At 44.2% G+C, this 22,123-nt stretch overlaps 1 pseudogene; it reads right to left on the bottom strand.

Moving 5' to 3' along the window:
• Positions 1–16,865: 16,865 nt before the first annotated feature.
• Positions 16,866–18,091, bottom strand: LOC144673816 (interferon-inducible GTPase 5-like; annotated as a pseudogene).
• Between the last annotated feature and the right edge of the window lie 4,032 nt (positions 18,092–22,123).

Here is a 22,123-nt window from a genome sequence, read left to right as displayed (position 1 = left end):
AACCACGGATTGTGGGCCCTCCCCTTGGAATTTTCCTTTCTCAATGGGATGTATCTGTGTATTCTGAAATATCCCTTTAAATGTCTGCCACTCAACATCTATTGAACTATCCCTTAATCTTGGACAGTAACGACCACCTAGAAGAGTGAGAGGACACAGAGACAGTAACCACCACATAGAAGAGCGAGTGAAAATGTGACCCGGAGATTCAGCTGGTCTTCTTGTTTAGAACATATAAATTCAGACAATCTCAGTTCAACCAGCACTGAGTGTGCGACCTCAATGGAGTATGCGAGTTTGGTGAGTCAAGAGAGTTTGATGAGGAGGGGAGGGAGGTGCTCCTTTGCCTTTTCTAAATCTCTCACCCTGTAGAAATTGGTTCTTGCTCTGCTACAGGGGTAGCTAGCTAACTGTTTGGTGAGTATCTGGGGAGTGGTCAAGGTGTATTCTATTCCGAAAATTTAAAATATACTGGAATTTGTGATGAGATTAATAAATATATAAAAGAAAATAAATAACTGAATAAAATAATTAAGTAATTAATTGAAGCACATAAATATGGCAGGACAGGTGATGTGTCGAGATTGCAGCATGTGGGAGCTCCTGGATAACAGTGTTATCCAGGGCAAGCACGTTTGCAGTAAATGTTTGCAGCTTGAGGAGCTTCAGCTCAGTTATTGAGCTCGAGGCTGAGCTGCAGACACTGTGACACATCTGTGAAGGGGAAAGTTACCTGGATTCTTTGTACTAGGAGGTGGTCACACCCTTTAGGATAGGGCCTTCTGATTTGGAAGGTAGTCAGGGACAGGGAGGGTGTGACTGTAGCTGAGGCAGGTAAGGGCACCCAGAGGGCAGGAGCGCAGGAGTGTGAGCCTCTGTAATTGACCAATAGGTTTGAGACTTTCTCAGCTTGTTTGGATGAGAGGTGGGGGCTGCAGGAAGGATGAGCAACTGACCATGGCAACGTGGTACAGGAAGCCATTCAAGTGGGGGAGGCACAAGGGAATGTTGTGGTAAGTAGGGGACATTTTAGTGACAGGAATTGAACTGTTCTCTGCAGCAAAGATCGAGAGTCCAGATGGCTGTGTTGCCTGCCCGATGCCAGGGTTTTTACTCAGGGCTGGAGAGGAACTTGCAGTGGGTGGGGGAGGACCCAGTGGTCATGGTCCATGTAAGTGCCAACGACATAGGCTGGATGAGGAAGGAGGCTCTGCATAGTCAGTATGATGAGCTAGGCACCAGATTAAGCAGCAGAACCTCAAAGCTAATAATATCTGGATTTTTACCTGAGCCATGTAAATTGGCATGTGGCAAATAAGATTAGAGAAATGAATGTGCCGCTTAAAGACTGGTGTGGGTGAAGTAGGTTCTGGTTCGTGGGGCACTGGCACCAGTATTGGGGAAAGTGGGATCTGTACTGTTGGGACAGTCTACACCTGAACCGTGCTGGGACTGGTGTGCTCGTGAGCCACATAACTAGGGATATAGAAAGGGTTTTACACTGAATGGTGGGGGCCAAGGGGATCAGATTTGGGATGATGTGATAAACCAAAGAGTTGAGACAAGGCAAGGGAGAAAGGTATTAATATGGGAAATGATAAATTGACTGTGACAGGGACAGGGAGTACAATTCCACAAGTAAATCAGCAGATAAGGCTGGATAAAACTAAAGGCTCAGTATCTAAACACATGTAGCTCTGTTAATTAATGATGGTTTTAGCACATTAGAGAGGGATGACCTAAGTTCAGGAAACCAGGATGTAGAAGTGGTTTGGGTTGAAATGAGAAATGATAAAGGCAAGACGTCACTTGTGGGAGTGGTGTACAGGCCCCTTAATTGTAACTACATAATCGGAGAGAGTATAAAAGAAGAGAGAATAGGAGCTTGTCAGAAAGGTTCAACAATAATCATGGGGGATTTTAATCTACACATAGACTGGAAAAATCAGATGGGCAAAGGTAGCATAGATGAGGAATTCATAGAATGCTTTCAGGATAGTTTCTTAGATCAGCATGTCCTGGAGCCAACCAGAGAGCAGGCTATACTAGAATTGGTATTGTGCAACGAGATAGGATTAATTGAAAACCTCATAGTGAAGGTACCCCATAGGTAGCAGCGATCATAATATGATTGAATTTTACATTCATTTTGAGGGAGAAATGAGTGCATCCAAGACTAATATTTTAAATTTAATTTAGGGCAATATGAGGGCATGAAAGCAGAGCTAGCTAAATGCTCCCCACACTGGCCAGCATTTCAGATGGGGGCACTTTCCGACTCAGAAACAAAGCCCTTAAAGCCTCAATCACTGACGACTCATTGACGAGAAGAGGGCTTTTAGAGACTAATGCTGACGCTTGTCTGTTTACCTTTGATAATGCAGAGAGGAGACCATAAGGAAGATGGAGCCAGGGTTTATCACTGCCTGTATTATTGTCTACAGGCAGGGGAGAAGAAGGAGAAGATTGTGATGGAGGTACCTTGTTCGCCAAAGGGAAGAGCAGAATCCTCAAGACCAAGTGACAGAGGGGCCTCCTCCGGATGCAGGGGATGGGGCTCACAGAGCCGTCGTAAGTAGGCAGCTTGCAAGATACAGGGTCTACAGAACTCGCTTGTCTTATCTGCAGATGAGTGAGGACCATTGTCACCAAGGGCTTCACAAGCCCATGGATCTGGTGACTCACATTTGCCACATTCTGCAGGATTTGGTGCCAAGGGGACTGGGAGGGCATCCATTGCAGGTGGCTGTGAAAGTAATCACCGCACTCAGCTGGAGTATTGTGTACAGTTCTGGGCTCCACATTATAGGTGTGAACACATTGAAGAGAATGCAGAAGAGGTTTACAAAAATGGTCCCAGGGATGAAAAACTTCAGCTATGAGGGTAGATTGGAGAGGCTGGGATTTTTCTCCTTGGAGAGAAGAAGGCTAAGAGGAGATTTGATGGAGGTGTTCAAAATCATGAGGGGGCTGGACAGAGTAGATAGGGTAAAGCTGTTCCCACTCATAAAAGGATCAAGAACGAGAGGACACAGATTTAGAGTGATTTGCAAAAGAAGCAAATGTGATGTGAGAAAAAATTTGTTCACACAGCGAGTAGTTAGGCTTTGGAATGCACTGCCTGGAAGTGTGGTGGAGGCAAGTTCAATCAAGGCAGTCAAGAGGGCATTTGATGATTATTTGAATAGAAACAAGGTGCAGGGGTACGGGGAAAAGGCAGCGCAATGGCGCTCGGTCACAATGCTTATTGGAGAGCCGGTGCAGGCATGATGGGCCAAATGGCCTCCTTCTGTGCCGTTAAAATTCTGGGATTGTGTGAGCTTCTTTGCCAGTGGCTCTTTCCAGGGGTCCAATGGGGACCTCTGTGTGACCTATCAAGCATCCAAGAACAAATGCGTTCATGAGGTCACTGACAACCTTTTTTCCAAGGCCCACAATTACGTCGACTTTGACAGAGATCAAGCAAACCAGGCTGCCAGACCACTGGCCTTAGCTGATATTGCCAGATTCTGACAGGTGTAGGGTGCTGTTGACTCCACTCATGTGGTTATAAATGCTCCTTGGCAACAGGCAGTCCAGTACATAAACTGGAAAGGCTACCACTCCCTCAATGTACAGCTGGTCTGCGACCAAAAGCAGGCTTGCACGAGGCACCCAGGAAGTGTTCATGACTCATACACCTTGAGTAATCGCAGATCCCAGACATCTTCGAGGGACTGCACAGGATCCAGGGCACGCTCCGCGGCGACAACGGATGTAGCTGATGATGCTCGTGCTTCTGCCTCAGACTCCTGCAGAGAGAAGGTACAATGAGGCTCATGGCGCTAGCCGTGCATTGGTGGAGCACACCATAGATATCCTGAAGGTGCGATTCCGATGCCTGGACAGATCTGGCAGAGCACTCCAGTACACTCCCCAGAGGGTCTCATGGATCATCATGGCTTGCTGCAGACTGAACAACCTGCCACTGCAAAGTGGGAGGGTCTTGCCAGATAATGAGATGGAGGAGCTGCACAGCTCCTTCAATGAAGAGGACCTCGAAGGGGTGGAGGATATTGAGTTGGAAGAAGCTGAAGGTGCAGGAGAACAGGCCATAGCCCGGGCCAGATGAGGCAGGTGTAACAGCAACATCTGTGATAAGTGAGGGGAGGGACCATGGTTCACACCTGATTGACAGCAACACAGCACATCATAGAAAGGAGGCTTTCACAAGAGGAGATGTGAAATGGGTGCGATTGTATTTACATTTGTGAACATTACAGACATGTTGTGAACAAGTGTGCCACTGTTGTGCTCCTAAATGGATGGACCCGGGGGGGGGTGCAGCTGCTGGTCCTCCTCCTTATGGGTGACCGAGGGCACTGGCTGATTATTTGAGGAGAAGGGGCAGCTGGAATGGGACCGAGACGCCCTGGCCCCCTCTCACATAGCAACTGCTGGATGCCACCAATGCCTACAGCGATGGAGTGCAACTCCTGCAGCAGCACAGGCACAATGTCCTGAACCAAGGTCTCTGTGGCGGCTGCCATCCTGCCAGTGTTGACCTTGGTGTGTTGGCATGCTGGCGCTATCACGTCGGAATGAAGGTGGACAGATTCCTCCATCATGCGTTGCAATCTGAGGAATATGGCTGACATTCCACAAGTTAGTTGTTATTGTCTTTGTGCCTTGTGGAAACATCGACTGTGGCAACATTGTTACCCTTTCAAAATATTACATCAGGTTTCCAGAATGTACCATTAGATGCTCTTTGGTTCTACATATGCTGTATATCCGTATTTTATGACCTTTTGTTTGAGGAGATCAAGAATTTTTTTATGTCTATGTATTTGAGCATTCTTCACCAATGTACAGTTACTGGAAATATTGCTTCATTCAGGACATTGCGTCTTTTCCAACTTTTCATCTGCCCTTACCTGCCAAGAGATTAAAAAACATCTGATCAGATAAATATTACTTCTTAATGATAGAGACTGAATAAATATTTGAATATTTGATCATTTGAAAAGATTAAATGAAGCCAGTGATTATACAAAGTCATTATCATTATAAAAGTATGATAGACCAATACCCTGGTTATTAAAGATCGACCATTTCTTAAACAATGGAGAGTGTCTGTGATGAATTTTCAATAGGGGTACATCTCAGGGCAACTGAGTTACTACTCGATTGATTTTGGTGTTTTCCTGACAAATCAGAAATCTCCTTACGTATATTAAGATCTTCTCTTTGTTCTATTTTCCATTGCACATTGACGTCACAATATAGAAGGGATGCCTTAATTATGTGATCTGTCGATTATGCCAAAGCTTTTATCTTCCTTAATAGGGCTGCCAATACCTGTACCTCTAAGTTTGTAAGAACCAAGCCTCCACCTCTTGTTCTCAACTATAAAATTCCATCAGTGATATTGGCAGGGAAATGCAAAATGTTTTTGATGGCCTTTTTAATAATACCATCGAGTTTAATGAATGTATTGTGGGATTCTTAATTGTCTTTTAATTATTCTCACTTATTGTAATCTGGAAGAAGTCATTTTGTCAAATATTTGTCCAATTAAAGTTTTGATTTGTCTTTTGTCCTCTTCATTTTTAGTTTTATCAATCATTGTATCAATGTTCTCTTTATTATGATGAACATTTTCACTTGCTACACTAGATGAAATTAAATTGTCTGCATTATGATCGAACTCGCCCACCATTATTTCTTCAGACCATTTTTCAATTTTGTCCTCAGATGACATAAAAATAATCTCATTTGATGTTACATTAGATGTTATGCTACATGAGAGAATCATTTCTTTCCAAAGTTTCATCATTCCAGCCAATCTTCGCTTTTGAAGATCTGTTTATTAGTTTTTGATACTAAGGTTTTAGCTATCACAACATTAATATTTCTACACATTGTTGTTCGCGTTGGAGAAGCAATGTTACTTCTTCTTTTGTCCATATTGATTTTTCACTAGTGGTGCCCCGGAGTTGACTTAGGGTTGTTATTCTATCAGTATTTCTAACATTGGCATGCCTATGTGCTTTGTGTTGACTAAGACTTCAATTCAATTTGAAACTTTTATTACAAATTGGACAAAAAAAAATCCATATTGCTGTTACCATCAATAGTACCACCAGCAATAGAATGGTATTGACCTTCCTTGCCACACTTACCACAAACAATAAAAATCCTAGTGATTTTATGATTATTGTAGAGACATTTCCTAAGTTTTGTTATGGAACTTAAAAGTTCATTACAGGCTGTACAGGAAATTGGTTACAAGGATAATGAATTCTGATGCCACCATTAAAATTGTGGAAAGGCGTCAATTTAGGAGGAATCACAATTTCTTGATTATAACTTATCTTTGTGTTATCATTTATAGATACAGAATTAGTCAGATTAGGTTTACTTATAGAATAGCAACTGGATTTAACAATATTTTTAATTAAAATTGAATCATTAGAAAAATCGGCATCACTAACATTATTATTATTATGATGACTTGATCCTGTATGAAGAGTTGTATAATTTGAATTATAAAACATCAAATTAAAATTGTCTGAAGGTAGGTTTAATGATTCCTCCATCTCTGGGGAATTTTTCCAAAATTTATTGCTACCTTGAACAACTTTGCCATTGTCACTAGTTATCAATTGGAGTTTACCTTCATTTGAAGAAACCCCATCAATAATCTTTGTGGATTTAGTCAAAGGTCTTATAAAGTCTACCTCATCAGTTTGCTTATATGAGATGGCACAAAGAGATGTGGCAGTGTTGGCAGGTGCAACTTCTACTGCTTTCCGGCATGAACAAATAGATCATTTTCCATTATTGGTTGTCGGAAATAAAAACAAAACAGGGATGTTTGTTAACCAGTTTTCATCCCACCTAGAACAGATCGGACCTAGTGGACTATCCATTTTATATCCATTATATAATTGACCTAGAATCCTCCACCTGCAAGGAGAATGGTTTTTGCAAACCAGCCCAACCAATTGATTTCGCCTGGAGAGACTTTTCCCATTGCATTGGAATCCACTCTGGCCAAAGCCAAGTCAGAGGAACTGAGAAAAAACAATCCTCAATAAACCAGATCCCACAAGACCGTGTACAGAATCTGACGCTGCGTTACTGGGGGGGACCCGTCATGATTAAGAAATCATAACATTCATGACTTTTCCCTTCACAGATCTGTGGACATTCACTCAAGGATCCTCATTTCATCTACACCTCTCAATATTCTCCCATAAAGTTTATGTTCCTTTGCCTTGTGTGACCTCCCCAAATGTAGCATCACACTTCTCTGTGTTCAATTCCACTTGCCACTTTTCTGCCCATCTGACCATTCCATCGATATCTTCCTGCAGTCTACAGAAATCCTCCTCACTATCAACTGCGCGGCCAATTTCTGTGTTGTCTGTAAAATTCTTCATCATTTCATCATTCCCCCTACACTTATGTCCAAATTATTATTATATACCACAAAAAAGCTGAACTCAAGAGCTGAGGTGAGAGTAACTGCCCTTGACATTAGGAAAGCATTTGACCGTGTGTGGCAGCAAAGAGCACTGGCAAAACTGGAGTCAATATGAAGCGGGGGGAAACTCACCGCTGGTGGGAGTCATACCTAGCACAAAGGGAGCTGGCTGTGGTTATTGCAGGTCAATCATCTCAGTCCCAGCATGTCACTGCAGGAGTTCCTCAGGGCAGCGTCCTAGGCCCAACCATCTTCAGATGCTTCATCAATGACCTTCCTTCCATCATAAGGTCAGGAGTGGGGATGTTCGCTGATGATTGCACAATATTCAACACCATGCGCGACTCCTCAGATACTGAAGCAGTTCATGTCCAAATGCAGCAAGACCTGGACAACGTCCAGGCTTGGGCTGACAAGTGGCATGTAACTTTCGCATCACACAAGTGGCAGGCAATGACCATTTCTAACAAGAAAGAATCTAACCATCATCCCTTCACATTCAATGGCATTACCATCACCAAATACCCTACTATCAACATCCTGGGGTTAACACTGACCAAAAACTGAACTGGACCAGCCATATAAATACTGTGGCTGCAAGAGCAGGTCAGAGGCTTGAAATCTTGAGGGGAATATCTCACCTGACTCCCCAAAGCCTGTCCACCATTTACAAGGCCAAAGTCGGGATTATGATGGAACATTCCCCACCTGCCTGGATGGGTGCAGCTCCAAAAACACTCAAGAAGCTTGACACAATCCAGGACAAAGCAGCCCACTTGATTGTCATCCCATCCACAAACATTCACTCCCTCCAACACCGACGTAGGTGTACCACCTACAAAATGCACTGCAGGAACTCACTAAGGCTCCATACACAGCAAATTCCAAACCCACAACCACTACCATCTAGAAGGACATTGGCCGCAGACACATGGGAACACCACCACCTGGAAGCTCCCCTCCAAGCCACACACCATCCTGAATTGGAACTCTATCACCGTTCCTTCACTATTGCTAGGTAAAAATCCTGGAACTTCCTCCCTAACAGCACTGAGGGCATATCTACACCACATGGACTACAGCGTTTCAAGAAGATAGCTCACCACCACATTCGCAAGGGCCATTAGAGATGAACAATAAATGCTGGCCTAGACAGCGATGCCCACATCCCCATGAATAAATAAAGAAAGAAAGCAGGGGACCTAGTACTGGGTACTGTGTAACCCCACTGGAAACAAACACAAAAACACCCCTCAACAATTACCCTTTGTTTCCTGCCACTGAGCCAATTTTGTATCCAGCTTGCTACATTCCCCTGAGCCCCATTGGCTTTTAGCTGTTTACCCAGTCTGCCATGTTGCACCTTGTCAAAAGCCTTGCTAAAATCCCTGTAGACAATATCAATTCCACTACCCTCAGCAATCCTCCTTGTTACTTCCTCAAACAATTCAATCAAGGTAGCCAGACATGATCTTCCCTTAGCAAATCCATGCTGACTATCCTTGATTAATCTGTACTTTTCTATGTGACAGTTTATTATGTTTCTCAGATTTGATTCCAATAATTTGTCCACTACCAAGGTTAGACTGACTGGCCTGTAATATTCGGTCTATCCCTTGCTCCTTTTTTAAAGGTACAACATTATCAGTCCTCCAATCCTGCAGAGCCTCAACTGTCACCAGTGGGGGTTGGAAAATGATGGTCAGACCTTCTGCTATTTCCTCCCTGGCTTCTTTTTATAGCCTGGGTTAAATTTCATCCAGCCCTAGCGATTTATCCACTGTCAAGGATGCTAAACCCCTTAATACTTCTCTCTCGATGTTTATCACATCCAATACGGCACACTCCTCCTCCTTAACTACAATGTCTGCATTGTCACCCTGTTTGATGAAGACAGACGCAAAGTATACATTAAGAACCATATCTGCATCCTCCGCCTCCACACATCGGTTTGTCAGTAGCATGTCCTTTAAGACTGAATTTTTCTCTGACAAAATGGAAGAACATGAGCTGAGCTGGACAGCTGGCCTGGGATCTAGTTTCACTTTTGAAATGGAGACAGCAAATCTAAGGCTCTATTGTCTACTTTTTTTTTTAACGAGTTTTATGACTAAAGGATTCGTTAGTGTTAATTAATGGAAAGCTTTTACGATCAGGCAGTCACTTGGGAGAGAGGGAACAAACCTGGGCTGTTGCCTGGTTACCAGAGGTCACAGGGAGAGAACAGCAGTTTGTTTTGGAAGCTGTTTGAGGGCAGTTTGGTTGGACAGAACCTCCAAACGCACGACTGCTCCCATCTAGAAGGACAAGGGTAGCAGACACATGGGAACACCACCACATGGAAATTCCCCTCCAGGCCACTCACCATCCAGACTTGGAAATATATCCCTTCACTGTCACTAGGTCAAAATCCTGGAACTCCCTCTCTAACAGCACTGCGTGTGAACCTACTTCACAGGGGATGCAGCGGTTCAAGAAATTAGCTCACCACCACCACCATCTCAAGTGCAAGTAGGGATGGACACTAAACGCTGATCAAGCCAGGAACTGCCAGGTGGTGGTGTTCCCATGTTTCTGCTGTCCTTGTCCTTCTAGATGGTAGTGGTCATGGGTTTGGAAGGTGCTGTCTAAGGAGCCTTGGTGAGTTCCTGCAGTGCATCTTTTAGATGGTACACACTGCTGTCACTGTGCACCGGTGCTGGAGACAGTGAATGTTTGTGGAATGGGTACCAATCAAGCGACCTGCTTTTTCCTGAATGGTGTCAAGCTTCTTGAGTGTTGTTGGAGCTGCACACATCCAGGTGAGTGGAGCGTATTCGATCACACTCCTGACTTGTACCTTGTAGATGGTGGACAGGCTTTGGGGAGACAAGAGGTGAGTTACGCACTGCAGGATTCCAAGCCTCTGATCTGCTGATATAGTTGAGGTGTTGTCAACACTCATTGCCCTTTCTGTGTCCAGTTCACTCAGAAGTGTCTTCATGGAGTGAATCAAATTGGCTTAAGACTGATATTTGTGATGCTGGGGACTTCAGCAGGAGGCTGAGATGGATCATCTATTCGCACTTCTGGTTGAAGATGGTTAAAAATGCTTCAGCTTTATCTTTTGCACTGATGTGCCGGGCTCCTCCATCATTGAGGATGTGGTTATTTGTGGAGCCTCCTCCTGCATTGAGTTGTTTAATTGTCCACCACCACCATTCACGACTGGATGTGGCAGGACTGCAGAGTTTAGATCTGGTCCATTGGTTGTGGTTTCTCTTAGCTCTGTCTATCAAATTCTGCTTCCACTGTTCAGCATGCAAGTAGTCCTGCGATGTAGCTTCACCAGGTTGGCACCTCATTTTTAGACACACCTGGTGTGGCTCTCATCCATTCCAGGGTTGGTCACCCGACTTGACCGTAATGGTAGAGTGGGGGTTGTACTGGCTTTGAGGTTACAGGTTGTAGTGGAATACAATTCTGCTGTTGCTGATGGCCCACAGTGCCTCATGTATGCCTAGTTTTGAGCTGTTAGACCTGTTCTGTACCTATGCTCAGTGTGAAGATACTGTGTCGTGCTGACTCCTAACAATACTGTCATGGACAGATGTATCTGTGACAGGTAGACTGGTGAGGATGTGGTCAAGGCCACTTTTTTTTCTTGTTGGTTCCCTCACCACCTGCTGCAGTCCCAGTCTAATGATTTGTTCCTCAAAACACAGCCAGCTCAGTCAATAGCGGCGCTGTTGGAGATGAACATTGAAGTCCGCCACACAGAGATCATTCTGTGCCATTGCTACCTTCAGTGCCTCTCCCGAGTGGTGTCCAACATTGAGGAATACTGATTCATCCACTGCGGGGGGTGCAGTTTTTTGATAATCAGGCAGGAGGTTTCCATCCTTACCTTTGACCTTGATGTCATGAGACTTCATAGGGTCGGGAGTCAATGTGGAGGACTTCCACTTCCTCCTGACTGTTGCCACCAGGTCTGGTGGACCTGTCCTAGTGGGACAGGATTGACCCAGGGATGGTGATAGAGGAGTCAGGGACATTGGCTGTAAGTTATGATAGGTATGTTAAAGGGTGATTATTTCCTTATTAGCACCACTGATGGCAGGTATGGTGGGGGTTGGGGGTGGATTTAGTCAGACGAAGCTGACTTGATTGTACAAACTACCTCTTGGCTGGGAACATAAATTAAAAGTGTTCAGAGAAACCTGAACTCTAATATTCGACCCTTGAGATAAAAATTGTTGCACACAATGGGGAAGGCATTCTGTGCTCTTTAAGGGCCAACAATAACAAGGATAGGCTGCTCATGTTGTCAAATGGCACACAAGGTGTCAATTCTATTGCTGCACTACACAGTACCATGTTGCTAATGACAAATAAATATCCAGCATATTCTTCAAGATGAAAGGTTCAGCGTTTATTGCATCCATTACATGGTGTGTGGACATTACATGCCTGAGGCAATGACATACTGGTATTGTCACTGGACTAGTAATCCAGCGACCCAGGGTAATGCTCTGGGGACCCGGGTTTGAATCCCGCCACGGCAGATGGTGGAATTTGAATTCAATAAAAATTTGGAATTAAAAGTCTAATGATGACCATGAAACCATTGGAAAAACTCTTCTGGTTTTCATTAATGTCCTTTAGGGAAGGAAATCTGCCATCCTGAGCTGGTCTGGTCTACATGTGACTCCAGACCCACAGCAATATGGTTGACTCTGAACTAGGGCAACTAGGGGTGGGTAATAAATGCTGGCCTGGCCAGCGACACCCACATCCCATGAACAAACAAAAAAAAACTTGGTTAGATTACAATCTGATATTAACAGGTAAATGTTAATTCATGCTGCAATAATTTTCATTTATTAGAGTGTATGTTACGATGCAGTTAGGGAAATTCAAAGAGAAATCCGAACACCCAATAATTAATCAGCAGGTCAATTTCAACAAAAAAAAACACAGAAACTTTATTGTACTTAAAGAATGAAGCAAAACCAGCACTCTTAACACCACGGCCGGGATTTCTCAGTCCTACCAATGGCAGGCATCGTCGGTGGGATGGGAAAATTTGGAGAGCTTTCCTGCCCTTACTGTGATGATACCCACTGCTGATGGGACAGTAAAATCCCACTGGATAGGTTATAATTATGTATGGATGTACGTTATACATTAGTTTTACTCCTTACCCCCACTGTCCCCTCCCCAGGCCTTTTCATTATAAGAGACATCAGTCTTAAAGTTATTATTTCTGTAGGGCCACCCATAAGCAAGCCACGGTTCTACGGTAATTACTTTAATTCTCCTCAGTTCCAGCTATTCTCAGAGGTAAAACTTTCATTCACCGTCTCTTAACTGTGGATGCCTCAGTCCCTTGTCACGTTTACTTTCTCAATATCTCCAAGCTAATCTGCTGCATGCTTTCTTTTACCACCAGATTCAATGAGAACCACTATAGATTGTTCCACTAACTGCAAGCTAGAAAAAGCCTGCATGTTTCTGTTCCTTCACAAAATCAAAACTGTGATTAAGCCTCAGCCGCATTCCACATGGTGAATGATGAAATTAGCATTTTTACTATATTTACTTTGGCTACCTTCTCTCATTCAGCAAACACCCAGATAAATTGAAACCAGGGAATTTTCCTAAGTTCCACCCATCTCCATGATGATCTGGTAAGCTCTGAGATGTCCTCAAAACCAACCTTTTTGTTAAGTATCCCTCATGTAAAATTCCTTCTTTGATCTGAAGAAAGGAATGGATTTTATAACACTTTAGGGTTTACCAAATGCTTTTAAACCAATTTTAGCCCTAATTCCCAAAACCAAAACAACTCTCTAAACTACCCACACTACAAGGATTGCAGACATCATGTCTCCATTGGTAGGCCCACGGCTAGGTCATTGTTTGTTTAATTTCTCCACCTGCTGTTTTATGAATCTTCCCAGTTTACTCTGACCTTTTAAGTCAAAATGACCCAACGTTTTGATAAACCCATCCTAGTAGGGGGTATCCCTACGCATTCACAGGCATTTTGTACCTTTCAATAAACATGACCCATTCTTTGAACTGTAATAAAGTCAGGCTTGTCAGTTGCATTTACATCAGATGTTTACCAGTTTTAAATTAGGTTTTTCCCCAGTTCCATGCAGTTAAACTTTCTTTCTTAAAATTAAGTTATATTCTAAAACATAAAATTATTAGCTAAGTATTCTTGACATGTAGATAAAATGACCCACAGTACAATTATTAATTAGTAAGAATTGATACATATGGATAATGCTAATTAATTTAACAGAATCACAGTAAAGCAGAGTATAGAGTAAAATTACAATATTTCACATTAATAATCACAAACAGTTCTTCATATCACTGCTCACCTTCTCCTGCTGCTTCTGAAATAATGGGTGGGATTTAATGCCCCCCCTGCAGGCAGTGGAGAGGCTGGGAAGTGAAGGCGGGTGCGGTTGATGGGGCAGGACTTGTGGGGTGAAGATCCTGCCACCTTCCCTCCTCTCCCTGATCAAGTTGTGGGTGGGAAGGTTTCAGGCCGGTCTTTCTGTCCAGAGGCCAGTTGAGGCCCCTGTCGGGTTTGTCTGCGGCCTAGTAGGGGGTATCACCCATTCACAGGCATTCTGTACCTCATCAAGGGACTCAACGTTGGGAAGGAGAGTGAGGCTGAAAGTCACCTCCCTGCTCTCACTGCTGCCTCCCTCCTTTGCAGGTGACTCCGTTCCGGCCACCTCCCCATCTCACCCACATTCACATCTATCTGGGGATGCTGTGCCATCTTCAATTGCAGGCCCAAGTGTGGTACTGGCGATGGCCACTGCTCCCAGTGCTGCTACCAGTACTGGAGAGTTGCCTGGCTCTAATTTGGTCAGCAGTTCCTGGGGGAAGGATTTCCACCCAATTGGGGGCTTGATTGTGTGGGAGACCTGGAGCTATCTTGGTAAATGCCTGATTTCTTGGTAATTGTATTGGGTCTCCCAGAGAAAAACAACTTCGGGTTCCCACAGATCTCCAACAAGTAGGTGGAACCCATGTTGCCAGCATTAAATTCTGCCCATCATTTTCCCGCCCCTCTTCACCTCCACAGGAACCTCCCATCACAGTTCTGTGTTGATGGTTTATGATGTCTAACATACAGCACATTCATCTTTACTGAACACCAAGGCAATGCTCCTGCTGGGCAGTCAATTGATTGCTTTGTGTCTGCAATTGATGACATCCTTGGGAAAGCTGGAAGCTGGTAATTCTATAGGACTCCTGTTGACTTTATTGATGCTGTTCCTGTTCACCACTGCTACTGACGTAGTTATTGATGGACATGATGTAAAACAGACAACATCCTCATCTTCACTGGAGACTGGGGCAATGCCCCTGCTGGATTCCCTATAGATAATGAAATAGTTATTAATGGATCTGACATGAAACAACATCTTCCTTAGAGACTGGGACAATTGTCCCGATGATTGATCCCAAGATCAGAAACTTTGAGAACCTGAAAAGCTTTCTCTATTTAGAGCCTGACACTTGCATTGTTCTGGTGCCATGTTGACCGGTCTCTATGGGTTTGGGCACAGGGATGAGTACCCAGAGCTGTGGTAAATATCCTCAGCCAGATTCAATTCTTGTGAACACGATTCACTGCTGTACAATCAAAGAATCTTGGATTTGGAAACAGAACATGAATTGAACAGCAACAATTTCAATGTACACATTGATGAAATATCAGACTCGTGTGGTTAATGTGTATTTCTGGGTTGTGGAGTGGCATCTGTTTTACACCATGTGCATGTTTGATGATGTCCCAAACCTCAGAGAACAGGCAGTTCAACCAAATTCCAGCTCTTTTTGCTGTGGCTGCTCTTGGCGGAGTTAGAACTGATGGATTGGCCGTCATCTGACACTGAGTTTCTCCCACTTCCCCAAATCAATGTGTTGACCACATAATCGGTGATATCGCCATTGGGTGTCTGGAAGGTGCTGGTTGCTTTTGTTAGTCTCCTTTCTGATGGTAATATCTTGCCTTGATGACTGCCCATGTGGTATACAGTAGAATGTCACAGTGTCTATGGCCAGTCAGATCCTCACGAGGCACCGGTCCTCTTTAAAGCTTTACTTTACATCTTGTGGCTGAATGTCAACACATTTCCCCTATTCTCATTCCCAGAATGATTCCTTTTCATGCTACTCTTGCTATGAATCAAACATCACAGATAAGGGAATGGACACATGGGAACTGAATCTGTCACGATGATTGAAGTACACAGACATTTCTGGCTACAAGCACAATGGGCTGAATGTCCACATACTGTGCTGTATGATTCTATAATTCTAGGAACAGGACGTTTAATGAATGAAATGGTCTGGGTAACATCTAAGTGTGTGAAATTGTGTGGGATCTTTTATAATTCTCATCCTTTGATTTCTCTTCTCTTGTCACACCCTTCCAAATCCAGGACCACTAGCAACTAGAAGAACAAGGGCTGCATATAGATGGGGAAACCACCACCTGGAAGTTCCCCTCCAAGCCACCCACCATCCTGATTTGAAAATATATTGCTGTTTCTTCACTGTCGCTGGGTCACAATCATGGAACTCCCTCTCTAACAGCACTGTGGTTACATCTACACCACATAGACTGCAGCGGTTCAAGAAGGCAGCTCACCACCACCTTCTCAAGGGCATTTAGGGATGGGCAATAAATGCTGGTCCAGCCAGTGAAGCCCACATCCTGTGAATTAAAAAAAACACGCACATCGTTTAACCAAATAAGACACAGGGACAACACCAGCAGCTACCTATATTTATATAGCGCCTCAATGCAATTAAACATCCCAAGGTACTTCACTGGAGCATTATAAAACAAAATGTGACACTGTGTCATCTAAGGAGATATTAGGCTAGATGATCAAAAGCTTCAGCCAAGAGGCAGGTTTTAAGGAGTCTCTCAGGGAGGAAACGAGATAGAGAGGTGCAGAGTTATAGGGAGGGTATTGCAGAGCTTGGGGCCCAGGCAACTGAAGGCACAGCCACCAATAGTGATTAAAATTGGGGTGCCAAGAGTGTAGATATCTTGGAGGTTGTGTTGCTGGAGAGGATTATAGGAATAAAGAGGGGTGAGGCCTTGGGGGATTCGAAAACAAGGATGAGAATTTTAAAATCAATAAATGGCTTGATTGGGAGCCAATGTAGGTCAGCGACCATAGAGGTGACAGGGGAACGGGACTTACTACAAGTTAAGACAGGGGCAGCAGAGAGGGCACCATCAAAACCCTTCCCTAAAATGGATGAAGAATATTGCCAGGAATGAAATCAGCAAAAAGAGAATGCTGTAGAATAAAATTCCTGTCGGGTCGGATCCCTTTAATACATCAGCTGCAGCACTGACTGTCTAGATTGATGTTTGTTGTAGATCAAATGCAGCCTTCACCACTCTCTGTGCATTCTCCGTAAGGTCATTCAGTACACCAATCAGCAGTTTGTAGGTCATAAGAAATGATGATCCTGCTCCAAAGATGGATCCAATGACTGGGATGATGTCAAGAGCGAGCTCAAGAGCTGATATGGCAACAGCAGCGACACCCCAATTTAATCTGTTTATTATAGCAGGAGTAATTTCACCCATTAGGAGAGGTTTCACCACTGCTTTCAGATCTTCCACAGGTTTCCCTGCCATATTGGCCAGTCTTTGAAGAGAGGCATCATCCAGACCCAGACATTCACGGAAATGTATTATTCCACCAATCAGTATCCCAGTGTCACAACAAAGGGAGAATCCAGGAATTGGCACTGCTCCCAGTGCCCCGGAAAGTGCTGCCAACATCCAGACTCGTTTCTTTAGCTCTTCTTTTTTCTTCTGTACAGTTTCCAAATTTAGGTTTGGAAGGGCAGTATGTACACACTTTTCTTAATATTCGGGAGACCATTTTCAAGAGCTTTATTTAGCAGATTAAAATCATACTGGCTTGGAAAAAAGCTTGATATCAGGAACACACTGGGTGATGAGATTCCCTCCTCTTCCAGCTTCCTGACACAATAACTCCTGATCTTTTCCAGTTCTTCTTCTTCATCAAACTTCCCACTTTGCTTTCTATTTGGATGGAAGGCATTATCAATTTTAGATCGAATGAAGTAGAAATTCTTCCCCAGTCGTTTCACCTCTTTAGCGAGTCTTACATCATTTTCTGTGACTCGATCGGCTAGGATAATGATAAAGAAATCATATGTTTTAAATTCCATTTTCTTCAGGTATTTACCTGCTGGGAATTTTGCTGTTCCAATTCCTGGCAGGTCCCAGAAATAAACATTAGGCAGGTTGGGATGTTTGTATCCAGTTGACTCCATTGTACCTTCTGTGGAACTACTTACAGCTGCTCCCTCATCACCGCTCCGGAGTCCTCTCATCGCATTGATGAAGGTGGATTTCCCTGTGCCTGCTTCTCCCGTCACTGCAATGTTAAGCTCTGTATTGTCCAGCTCTTTTAACTTCTTCTGTAACAATTGTGTAACTGCCTCCAGCCCACCCTTTTTAAAATCAGACTTCAGTTTGTTGAGCTCTTCCTGACTGAAGAATGAGGGGTTTGAAGACTGAGCCATCTGATCTCTGAAATAAAACATTTAATTGATGTTTTACACCAGACTAAAACAATACGTATTTATGCAGCATATTGTCAAATACTCAGAGTATTCCCACACACTTCACATTGAATTAATTACTGGTGAGGAGCAATCACTGTTGTTATGTAGCTGACCGTAACAGCTAATTTATGCACAGCAAGACCCCACAACAAGAGCAATTAGGTAAATAACCATTTAATCTATTTTAATTACGGCTGGTTGAGGTAGGAACATTGGGTGGGACACCTGGAGAACTCCCCTGCTCTTCTTCCAATAGTGACATGGGATTGTTTCTGTCATGGGCTGTGGCCTGAGAAAGCAAATGGGGCCAGAGTCGAAAGCCTCATTTGAAAGAGGCACTTCCTCAAGTCTTGTTCCCCTGATCACCCGACTAGCCGCCAACCCCCAATCCACGACCACCCCACTACCAAACCATTCCCTCGTGACCCGTCCTACCCACTTATATTACACACTTAACTTCTCTCCTGTCAAAGTGGCTGCGGCCTTTAAATTTAGCAGGATACAGCAGCCAGTGCCGTCTAGAAGGGGGCGAGGCTCCATTTGTTTTGACACTTTTGCCCTGCACTGAAAGCCTTCGGGAGCAGGTACAGTGCACGTTTCTCAGGAGGCCCGTGTTGGAAGTCTGGGCGAGAAATGTGCTGCTCCAAGGAACGAAGTGATAATCTGACAGTGACTGCCATTGTATGGAAGATTCAGCCCTTGTTGTTTCCATCTGCATCATTTACAATGCCGACTATATTTACACCATCATCAAACTTGGACATGTGGCTCCCAAGCAATCAGATAAGTCATTTTGGCCGGGTGGTTAATAGTGAGGTTGAGCGCCTTGGGCTACAGGAAGATATAGCCGGGATGGTCACATGGGCAGATAAGTGGCAGATGGAATTTAACCCTGTAAAGTGTGAGGTGATACACTTTGGAAGGAGTAATTTGACAAGGAAGTATTCAATGAACGGCATGACACAAGGAAGTTCCGAGGAACAAAGGGACCTTGGCGTGTGTGTCCATAGATCCCTGAAGGCGGAGGGCCATGTTAGTGGGGTGGTGAAAAAGGCATATGGGACACTTGCCTTTATCAATCGAGGCATAGATTATAAAAGTAGGGAAGTCATGTTGGACTTGCATAGAACCTTGGTGAGGCCACAGCTGGAGTACTGTGTGCAGTTCTGGTCGCCACATTATAGGAAGGATGTGATTGCGCTGGAGGGGGTGCAGAGGAGATTCACCAGGATATTGCCTGGGATTAAACATTTAAGATATGAAGAGAGGTTGGATAGACTTGGGTTGTTTTCGTTGAAGCAGAGAAGACTGAGGGGCGACCTAATCGAGGTGTACAAAGTTATGAGGGGCATGGACAGGATGGATAGGGAGATAAAAACAAAAAACTACTGCGAATGCTGGAAATCCAAAACAAAAACAGAATTACCTGGAAAAACTCAGCAGGTCTGGCAGCATCGGTGGAGAAGAAAAGAGTCGACGTTTCGGGTCCGCATGACCCTTCAACAGAACTGAAGTATCGTTAGGAGAGGGGTGAAATAGGGAGATAGGGAGACGCTGTTCCCCTTAGTTGAAGGGTCAGTCACGAGGGGACATAAGTTCAAGGTGAGGGGCAGGAGGTTTAGGGGGAATATGAGGAGAACCTTTTTACCCAGAGGGTGGTGATGGTCTGGAATGCACTGCCTGGGAGGGTGGTGGAGGCGGGTTGCCTCACATCCTTTAAAAAGTACCTGTATGAGCACTTGGCATGTCATAACATTCAAGGCTACGGGCCAAGTGCTGGTAAATGGGATTAGGTAGGTAGGTCAGGTGTTTCTCACATGTCGGTGCAGACTCGATGGGCCGAAAGGCCTCTACTGCACTTTGTGATTCTGTGATTCTGTGATTAATAAATGTGATGAATAATCCACCCAAAACACAGATCCTTGTGAGACACCACTAGTTACCTCCTGCTAATTAGGGCGCCGTTATCATTACTTTCAGTTTGAGAAAGCATTGCACTTTTGGAGGTGCTGTCTTTTGGATGAGATGTTAAACCAAGGTCCCATCTCCCTGTTTGGGTGGATGTAAAATATCCAGGGCATTGTTTCGAAGAAGAGAAGCTGGAGTGGGGGTGGGACGTGGTTGTACTCAGTGTCCTGGCCAATATTTAACCTTCCATTAACATGGCGAAAAACAGATTAACTGGTCATTATCACATTGCTATTTGTGGGTGTTTGCTGAGAGCCATTTAACTGCGATTTTTCCTTCATTACAACATTGTCTTTACAGCCATTGTCATTGGCTGTAAAGAATTATGAGATGTCTGGTGATGGTGAAAAATACACAGCTTTTGTTCTCCTTCCTTCTGTCTCCTGACATACAGTCTCCAACCAGGTCAATAATTTGCCTTCAATTCCATAGGCTTCAACTTCAGCCGACAGTCTCTTCTGAGGAACTTTATGAAAAAACCTCCTGCAAGTCCAGATAAGTTACATGCTAGACATTTAACTGTCGTGCATTTTAATCACCTCTTCAAAAATTACCATCATGTTTGTCAGGCATGGCGTGCCCTTCACATGTCCATGCTGGCTCCCTTTGACCTGTTGGAAATTTTCAAGGGGCCGGATTTTATGCTCCCCCGGGTTTGAAGGCAGGCATAGAAGACAACTCTCGGCCTGCTCACCACCCACCAGCCTGTCCCTGACCTGTCTCAAACTTTATGTGTGGGTGGGGTGGCGGTGCTGGAGGTGTCGGACAGCCTTTGAACCTATTGAGACTGACCAATTAATGGCCACTTAAGAGCTTCATCCTGCCCTGTCACTATTTTACCCATAGCCAGGGAGGCCCATGCCAAGCGTGTGGCCTAACAGTTTTAGCTGCACGGGCTGCTGTCGGGCAAGGGCGTCCAGACCCCCTTCAGGGGTCCTCTGTGCCCTTCAGAGGCAATCCCCCCAAGATCATGTCTGGCCTTCAACACACCCCCCAGACCTCCCAAAGCCATCACCCCACCCCCACCCCCTTCACCCCATCACCAGGGCCTGGACCCCAGGCTTACTTGGTGTCCAGGCTTCATAGGCTCCCCTTCTTCGGACCACCTGTTCCAGTAATGGCCATTGCTCAAACATGGCGTTTCTGAGACTACAGAGTTGCCAGCTATCCAATTTGCCAGCAGCTCTCTAAAGCTGGATTTCCTCCCAACATAGTGGCAGATGTTTTGCCTTAAACTGCTCCCAGGGTTGTAAAGCTGCAGGCTGCCAGCAGCATCAGTGTGGACTCCCCCCTCAACCTTTTAGCTGGGAGTAGGGGGGGTGAAGGTCTGGGGTGGGGACGGGGACTTTGGCATCTCATTAAATCCAGCTCAAGGTGTTCAGTCACTCTATTCTTCATTATAGACTGTAATAATCTCCTGAACACAGGTGTTAGGCTAATGGGTCTACCATTCACTCGTTTCCTTCCCTCACCCTGTTTAAATATCATAGTAAGATGCCCAATCTTCCATTTAAAAGAAGTTTCTGAATTAAGACAACTTTGGAAGGTTATAGGTTGAGCATCTTCAATGTTCTCACTTACTCCCTCCAAAACATCACTCCCTTACTATCTTGTTACCCTTTGCTGCTCTGTATCTTTCTTAATTGTCAGGATCTGTTCTTTTTTTCTATGCTCTTTCTTGTCATTTAAATTGTCTCTTTACCTTTTTATGTGCCTTTTGGCAAATAGAGCATTTTCCCCTGAGGGGTATAATCTGGTTTTGCATCAGGTTAAATTCTATTTTGAACATCTCCCATTGATCTTCTATTGTTTTATCCATTAACAGATCTGCCCAGTTCACTGTGTCTCATCCTCTTGAAGTCAGTCTTATCTAAATCTACAATCATAGTCGCTGTTTCACATTTCTCCCTCCTAAACATCACATTGAACTTGATGCTATCATGATAGTTTTTCGATAAATATACAAGCAGATTAGACTGTTAATTAAATTTGACTTATTACTAACTTTAAAATATCATGCCCCTTATTGTTTTCTGGACATAA

The sequence above is a fragment of the Cetorhinus maximus genome, unplaced genomic scaffold (genome assembly GCF_964194155.1).
Source record: "Cetorhinus maximus unplaced genomic scaffold, sCetMax3.hap1.1 HAP1_SCAFFOLD_481, whole genome shotgun sequence".
Classification (NCBI taxonomy): Eukaryota; Metazoa; Chordata; class Chondrichthyes; order Lamniformes; family Cetorhinidae; genus Cetorhinus; species Cetorhinus maximus.
This window is presented reverse-complemented; position numbering and strand designations above follow the sequence as displayed.